Source organism: Pseudorca crassidens, chromosome 17, assembly GCF_039906515.1.
Source record: "Pseudorca crassidens isolate mPseCra1 chromosome 17, mPseCra1.hap1, whole genome shotgun sequence".
Lineage (NCBI taxonomy): Eukaryota > Metazoa > Chordata > Mammalia > Artiodactyla > Delphinidae > Pseudorca > Pseudorca crassidens.
This window is the reverse complement of record NC_090312.1, coordinates 47,032,851-47,041,081: the sequence shown is the minus strand read 5'-3', so window position 1 is coordinate 47,041,081 and position 8,231 is coordinate 47,032,851.

Here is an 8,231-nt window from a genome sequence, read left to right as displayed (position 1 = left end):
TTTTTTATAATTAATTTTTATTGGTGTATATTTGCTTTACATTTGGTTCTTCTTAGTTTTTCTTTCTTTGTTAAGATTCTCCATGTGTTTATTCATTATGACCATCTTTTCATTTAAATTCTTGACCATATTTATTCTAGATGATTTAAAGTCTTTATCTGGAAATTCAACATCTGGGTCATTGTAACTTTGATTTATATTCTTTTTTTTTTTTCCCAAATCAAGCGTCATATTTTCTGGTCTCTTCACACATGGCTAGTAATTGACTAAAGGATATAGTGATTACTATATTGTTTAGAGTTTGGGTTTTTCATTGTTTTGTCTTTCTTTAACAGGTGTTTCTTTTTGTTCTGGCATGCAGTAAGTATACTGGTTTATCAGTCTGCTATTTTTGAATGTTGTTTTAAAGCCCAGTACAGGCAGCTAAAAGCATTCTCTACACTAGTAATAGAGTAGCCATATTGTGAGGATTCTTAAGATGCCATATAGACATGTTGCCTGGAGGGAAGGAGGGAGAAAACAAGGGAGAAAGAGAAGAAAAGAGAGGGAGAAAGGGAAGAAAAGAGAGGGAGAGAGAGAGAAAGAAAGGGGAGGGGAGGGGAGGAGAGGACATATGTGTGGCCTGGCCAGTGCCTAAATGTTTCAGGCATATCAACTAGGGTGCTAGATACTGGTGTGAGTGAAGGAGGTGTACTGAACATCTGGCATAGCTGAGCCATTAGCCACAGCCACTATCTGATTGCAAGTGCATGAGAAGCTCAGAATGACTTATAAGTCCATTCAAATCATGGAACCACGAGATATTAAAAAATATTATTATTTTTAAGCAATGAAGTTTATGGGCAATTTGTTGAGCAGCCATGGATAACCAATTATAATAATGATTGCTGCAATTGAAATAAGCTGTTTATGTCTAAATGACTGTTGCTTGTGGTGAGCTTTTAAGTCTCCAAAATGACAGACTCTTATTAATTATTTTACTATTAAAGAGTTGTGATTATATTAAAAGTTTGAAACAACATTTAATTGTACTTGATGCTTATCAGGAAGCACTCAATTTAGGGGTTGAAATGACCTGATGTTTCAGTTGAAATGATTGTATAATTTCCATGATTTTACTGTAGAACTTAGAGATTTGTTTCACTGATCAATTTGTAAACCAAATTCTATGGGTTGACTTGAAGAATCAGATGGTTGTACTTTTATTTCTGATAATTTTATTTCTATTTCTATTCATATTATTTTAATCAATATGTTATGAACTATGATTGATTGTTCAGGAAAAAAAACCAATAAAAGTGTTGATGTTTTAAAAATTATACCCATGAATACTGTTGAGTTGTGAATATGGCTACTATTTTAGAAATCTGTTTCAACTTGTTTATCCCAAGCCTCACTGATAGAACTATTTCTCTGTCCAAATGGAACCCTATTCTATTGATTATTGTGTGGAAAGTTTGTCTGCCTGCTGAGGGTGTTTGTAAGAAACTCTCAATAGTTGTATCTGCTATTTTGAAGTTTTGATTTAGTATGTTCTTACCAGTGTTTCCTATTCTTTCTGCCTTACTCTTTCATGTTGTCATCTGATAAGTGCTGCTTAGGTATTCTTTGGTTACTTGTGTGCCAGATATGTTCTGAACAACTGAGAAGAATTATTTTTTATGCTGGTAAATTGGCTTTGCTGTATAATATTGTTGCTGGTGATTATGGTGTTAAAAAAATGTTTTCATCAGTTATCAACTCAACTCTAAAAAATATTGAAAATGTGATACATACAAATTTTCCTTTAAATAATAAATGTTTCCTTTAAATAATAAATGTTTACATGTAAGTATAAAAGTAGTATATAACAACATGTGAAACAAAATAATTATGATTCGTAATTTCCACCATCTACTTTATTTATGGCAGACACTAGTTTAGTAAGCAGAGATTATAGTCCAGATAATGGATGCACACTATTACTGTCAATTGAATAGGTTGCTACATAGTATGAACATCTAAGCTGGATTTTATTTGTGGTCATATATAATCAGAAACCTGATGACACTACATTAACTTAGAAGCCTATAGGGCTCATCTGTAGCTGAGCAAGTGATCAATCATACAATAAACAAGTTTCTTAAAAATTATAAAGAGAGAGTAGTGGCCAAGAAGGCAGAGTAGGAAGACACTGAACTCACCTCCTCTCATGGTCACACCAAAATTACAACTGCTTACAGAGAAACTATTGATGAGAAAGACTGGAATACTAGTAGAAAAGACTTTCTGCAACTAAAGACATAAAGGAGGAGCCACAATGAGAAGCATAAGAGGGGTGGAGACTCAATATAATCAAGACATATCCCTAGTGAGAAACCCACAAACAGGAGGATAATTACAATTGCAGAAGTTCTTTCCAAAGAATGAGGGTGTCTGAGCTCCATTTCAGACTACCCAGCCTGGGGATCCTGCATGAGGAAAACAAGCCTCCAGAACATTTGGCTTTGAAGGTCAGCAGGGCTTACTTTCAGGGGAGATAGAGTGTGGTGAGAAATGGAGACACCACTCTTGATGGGTGCACACAAAATTGCACACCCTCTGGGACCCAGGGAAGAAGCAGTAATTTGTAAGGAGGCTGGGTCAGCCTCACCTGCTGATCTTAGAGAGACCCCCAGAGAGGAAGAAGGCAGCTAGAGGTCACCCTAAGGACACAGACACTGGTGACAGCCATTTTGGAGAACCCGTTCTACCATGAGAACACTGGTGCTGGCAAGTGTCATTTCGGTATCCTTCCTATGGCTTATAAGCACAAGGACCCAGCTCTACCTCCCAGCCTGTTAGCACCAATACTGTGATGTCTCAGGACAAGCAACTAGCCAGGCAGGGACACAGACACATCCACCAGCAAGCCAGCTGCCTTAAGAGCCCTTGAGCCTAGAGCAACCCTGAGACACAACCCTGTCCACCAGAGGGCCCAGAACCTGGGCTCACACACCAGATGGCCAATACTAGTCCTTGGATCAGCCTCACCCACCAGTGGGCAGGCACCAGCACCAGGACCCCCCAGGCTGGGCCCTGCCCACCAGCCTACACACCAACACTGGGATCCACAGGACCTTGCAACCAGGGATCCCAGGAACCACCTATTCCCATCAGTGGGCTGGCACTAGTCCTGGGACCTGGCCTCAACTACCAGTGGTTGGGATCCAGCACCAGAGCCACCACAGTCCCACAGTCTGCCATGTCAGTACCCAACTCACCCACCAGCAAGCTGGGATCAGCCCCGAGGCCTTGGGCCCTGGACCTGTCCACCAGTAGGCTAACACCAACTCTGGGAAACCTTGGACCCCTCAGCCAGCCACCTTGGGAACTGGCCTCAACCACCATTGTGCCAACATGAGCTCTGGAACACCTAGAGCACTCAGGCAGGGACTCTGGGACCTGGCTGTGCTTACCAGCACACTGACACTAGCCCCAGGAACTCCTGGGTCCCAGCCTCACTCACCAGCTGGCTGATACAAGTTTTGAAACACTTTGGACCCCTTAGTCAGCCACCCTAGGATTCATTCCCACTCATCAGCAGGCTGACACACACTTTGGGACAATCCAGACCACACAGCCAGCCATGTCAGGAACCAGCCCTGCACACTAGCAGGGTGACACTAGATCCAGTATCCCCAATGCCTCAACCACTTACCCCAGAACCTAGCCCTACACACCAGCAGCTGGCAACCTTCACACAAGACAGGGCTTGAGAACCAACTGGAATGGGGACCAGCCACATCCACCAGACCACCCAGAGTAGTCAGCCTGCCACAATGGAAGGACCCATGCAGTCCACAAAGGGGGAACCCCTAGAGCATATAGTTCTGGTGACTAGAAGGGAGATGCATAGGATGTCTCCTGCAAATGGCCAACTCTCCAAGGTTTGGAAATATAACCAACCTACCAGATACATAGACATAAACACAGCAAATTAGGCAAAATGAGGCAACAGAAGAATATGTTCAAAATAAAGGAACAAGATAAAACCTCAGAAGAAGAACTAAGTGAAATATAGATAAACAATTTACCCAATAAATAGTTCAAGATAATGATTATAAAGATGTTCAAAGAACTTGGGAGAATATTGGATGAACAGAGTAAGAAGTTAGAAGATTTAACAAAGAGTTAGAAAATATAAAGAGGAACAAAAAAGAGATAACAATACAATAACTGAAATAAAAAATACAGCAGAAGGAAGCAAAAATAGATAAGATGATACACAGGAATGGATCAGTGAGCTGTAAAACAGAGTTGTGGAAATCACTCAGACCGAACAAAAAAATGAACAAAAAGAAATAAGGACAGTTTAAGAAACCTTTGGGTCAATATCAAGCTTCTTAACATTTGCATTATAGGGGTCTCAGAAGGAGAAGGAGGGGGCAGAGAACATATCAGAAGACGTAATAGCTGTAAACCTCCCTAACCTGGGAAAGGAATCAAACATCCAGGTTCAGGAAGCACAGAGAGTCCCAAATAGGATAAACCAAAGAGGACCTCACCAAGACACATTGTAGTTAAAATGGCAAAAATTAAAGATAAAGAGAGAATATTAAAAGCAAGAAAGGAAAGCAACAAGTAACATATAAGAGAACTCCTATAAGGATATCAGCTGACTTTTCAGTAGAAACTCTGCAGGCCACAAGGGAATGGCATGATAAATTGAAAGTCATGAAAGGGAAAAACCTACAACCAAGAATAATACCCAGCAAAGATTTCATTCACATTTGATAGTGAGATAAAAAATTTTAAAGACAAGCAAAGTTAAAAGAGATTAGCACAACCAAACCAGCTTTACGAGAAGTTAAAGGGACTTCTCTAAGTGAAAAAAAAAAAAAAGGCCACATTAGAACTATAAAAAACACTAAGGACAAATCTAATTTGTAAAGGCAAATATGCAATAAAAGTTGTAAGTCCACCATGTAAAAAGCTAGTAGAAAGGTTAAAAGAAAAAATTTTTAAAAATCATCTATATCCACAATAAATTCAACAATAAAATCTATGGGGCACTGCAAAAGCAGTTCTAAGAGGGAAGTTTATAGTAATACAAGCCTACCTCATGGAACAAGAAAAATCTTAAACAGCCTAACCTTACACCTAAAGGAAGTAGGATAAAAAGAACAAACAAAACCCAAAGTTAATAGAAGGAAAGAAATCATAAACATCAGAGCAGAAATAAATAAAATAGATACAAAAAACCAAACAAACAACAGAAAATATCAATAAAACTAAAAGCTGATTCTTGGAAAAGATAAGATAAACCTTTATCCATATTCATCAAGAAAAGAGAGGGCCCAAATTAATAAAATCAGAAATGAAAAAGGAGAAATTATAACTGACAGTACAGAAATACAAATGATCATAAGAGACTACTATGAACAACTCTATGCCAATAAAATGGACAACCTAGAATAAATGGACAAATTGTTAAAAACATGTAATCTCCAAAGACTTAACCAGGAAGAAATAGAAAATATAAGCAGACAAATTATCAGTAATAAAATTGAATAGTAATTTTAAAAACTCCCAACAAATAAAAGTCCAAGACCAGATGGCTTCTCAGGTCAATTCTACTAAACATTTAGAAAAGAGTTAATGCCTGTCCTTCTCAACTATTCCAAAAAATTGCAGAGGAAGTAATGCTTCTGAACTCATTTTTTAAAAATTTATTTATTTTTATTTATTTTTGGCTGTGTTGGGTCTTTGTTGCTGCACAGGCTTTCTCTAGTTGCAGTGAGCCAAGGCTACTCTTTGTTGCTGTGTGCGGACTTCTTATTGTGGTGGCTTCTGTTGTTGTGGAGCATGAGCTCTAGGCCCGTGGGCTTCAGTAGGTGTGGCACGCAAGCTCAGTAGTTGTGGCTCACAGGCTCTAGAGTGCAGGTTCAGTAGTTGTGGTGCATGGGCTTAGTTGCTCCATGACATGTGGGATCTTCCTAGACCAGGGCTCACAACTCTATCCCCTGCATTGGCAGGTAGATTCTTAACCACTTCACCACCAGGGAAGCCCCTGAACTCATTCTATGAGGCCAGTATCATCCTGATACCAAAACCAGACAAAGATATCACAAAAAATGAAAAGTACACTGATGAGCATAAATGTAAAAATTCTCAGCGAAATATTAGCAAAGTGAATTTAACAATACATTAAAAGTACCATACATCATGACCAAGTGGGATTTATCCAGAGATGCAAGGATGGTTCAATACCTGAAAATCAATCAGTGTGATACACTACATTAACAAATTGAAGAATAAAAATCATACGGTCATCTCAACAGATGCAGAAAAGCTCTTGACACAATCCAACATCCATTTATGAAAGAAACTCTCAGTGGGTATAGAGGGAACATACAACAGCATAATAAAGACCATATATGACAAGCCCACAGCTAACACTATATTCAATAATGAAAAGTTGAAGACATTTCCTCTAAGATCAGGAACAAGACAAGAATGCCCATTCTTTCCACTTTTATTCCACATAGTGTTGGAAGTCTTAGTCACAACGAGACAAGAAAAAGAAATAAAAGGAATCCATATTGGAAAGGAAGAAGTGAAACTTACTGTTTGCAGATGACATGATACTATACATAGATCCTAAAGACACCAAGAAAAAGCTATGAGAACTCATTAATGAATTGCAGGATACAAAATTAATATATAGAAATCTGTTGCATTTCTATACACTAACCATGAACTATCATAAAGAGAAATTAAGAAAAATAATCCCACTTACAATCTCATCAGAAAGAATAAACCTAGGAATAAATCTAACTAAGGAGGTAAAAAACCTGTATTTGGAAAACTATAAGATACTGATGAAAGAATTTGAAGACAACACAAACAGATGGAAAGATATACTGTGTTCATTGATTACAGAATTAATATTGTTAAAATGACCATACTATCCAAGTCAATCTAAAGATTATCTGCAACCCCTATCAAATTACCAATGGCATTTTTAACAGAACTAGATCAAATAATTCTAAAATTTGTATGGAAACACAAAAGACCTCCAACAGACAAAGCAATCTTGGGAAAGAAGAATAAAGCTGGAGCTATCACATTCTCTGATTGCAAACTACACTAGAAAGCTACAGTAATCAAAACAGTATGGTACTGACACAAACCGGTACATAGATCAATGGAACAGAGTAGAGAGCCCAGAAATGATCCCATACTTAGATCAGCAATTAATCTATGACAAAGGAGGCAAGAAAATACAATAGGGAAAAGATAACCTCTTTAATAAATGGTGTTTGGAAATTGGGACAGCCACATACAAAAGAATCAAACTGGACTACTCTTTTACACCATGTAAACAAATAAATTCAAAATGGATTAAAGACTTAAATGTAAGGCCTGAAGCCATGAAACTGCTAGAAGAAAACACAGGCAGTAAGAACTTTGACATTGTTCTTAGCAATAATTTTTTGGATAGGTCTCTTCAGACAAGGTAAACAAAAGCAAAATAACCAAATGAGACTCAAACTAAAAAGCTTTTACATAGTGATGGAAACTATCAACAAAACAAAAAGGCCACCTACTAAATGGAAGAAGACATTTGCAAACAATATATCTGATAAGGGGTTAATATCCAAAATATACAAAGAACTCGTTCAACTCAACCTCAGAGAAACAAACAACCCAGTCATAAAATGGGAAGAAGACCTGATAGACATTTTTTCCAGAGAAAACCTACAGATGACCAACAGGCACATGAAAAATTGCTCAACATCACTAGTCATCAGGGAAATGCAAATTAGAAGCACAGTGAGATATCACCTCACATATGTCAGAATGGCTATAATCAAAAAGACAGCAAATAAGTTTTAGCAAGAATGTGGAGAAAAGGGAAACCTTGTGTACTGCTGTAAATTGATGCAACCTCTATGGAAAATAGTATGTAGATTCCTCAAAAAATTAAAAATAGAACTACCATGATCCAGCCATTACACTGAGGTGTATTTATCTAAAGAAATGAAAGCACTAATTTGAAAAGATATATGCACCCCTATATTCATTACAGTATTATTTACAATAACCAAGATATAGAAGCAATCTAAGTGTTCATCAATAGGTAAATGCATAAAGATGTGGTATCTATCTATCTATCTATCTATCTATCCATACACAATGGAATATTACTCAGCCATAAGAAGGAATGAAATCTTGCCATTTGCAACAACATGGTTGTAGCTAGGGGG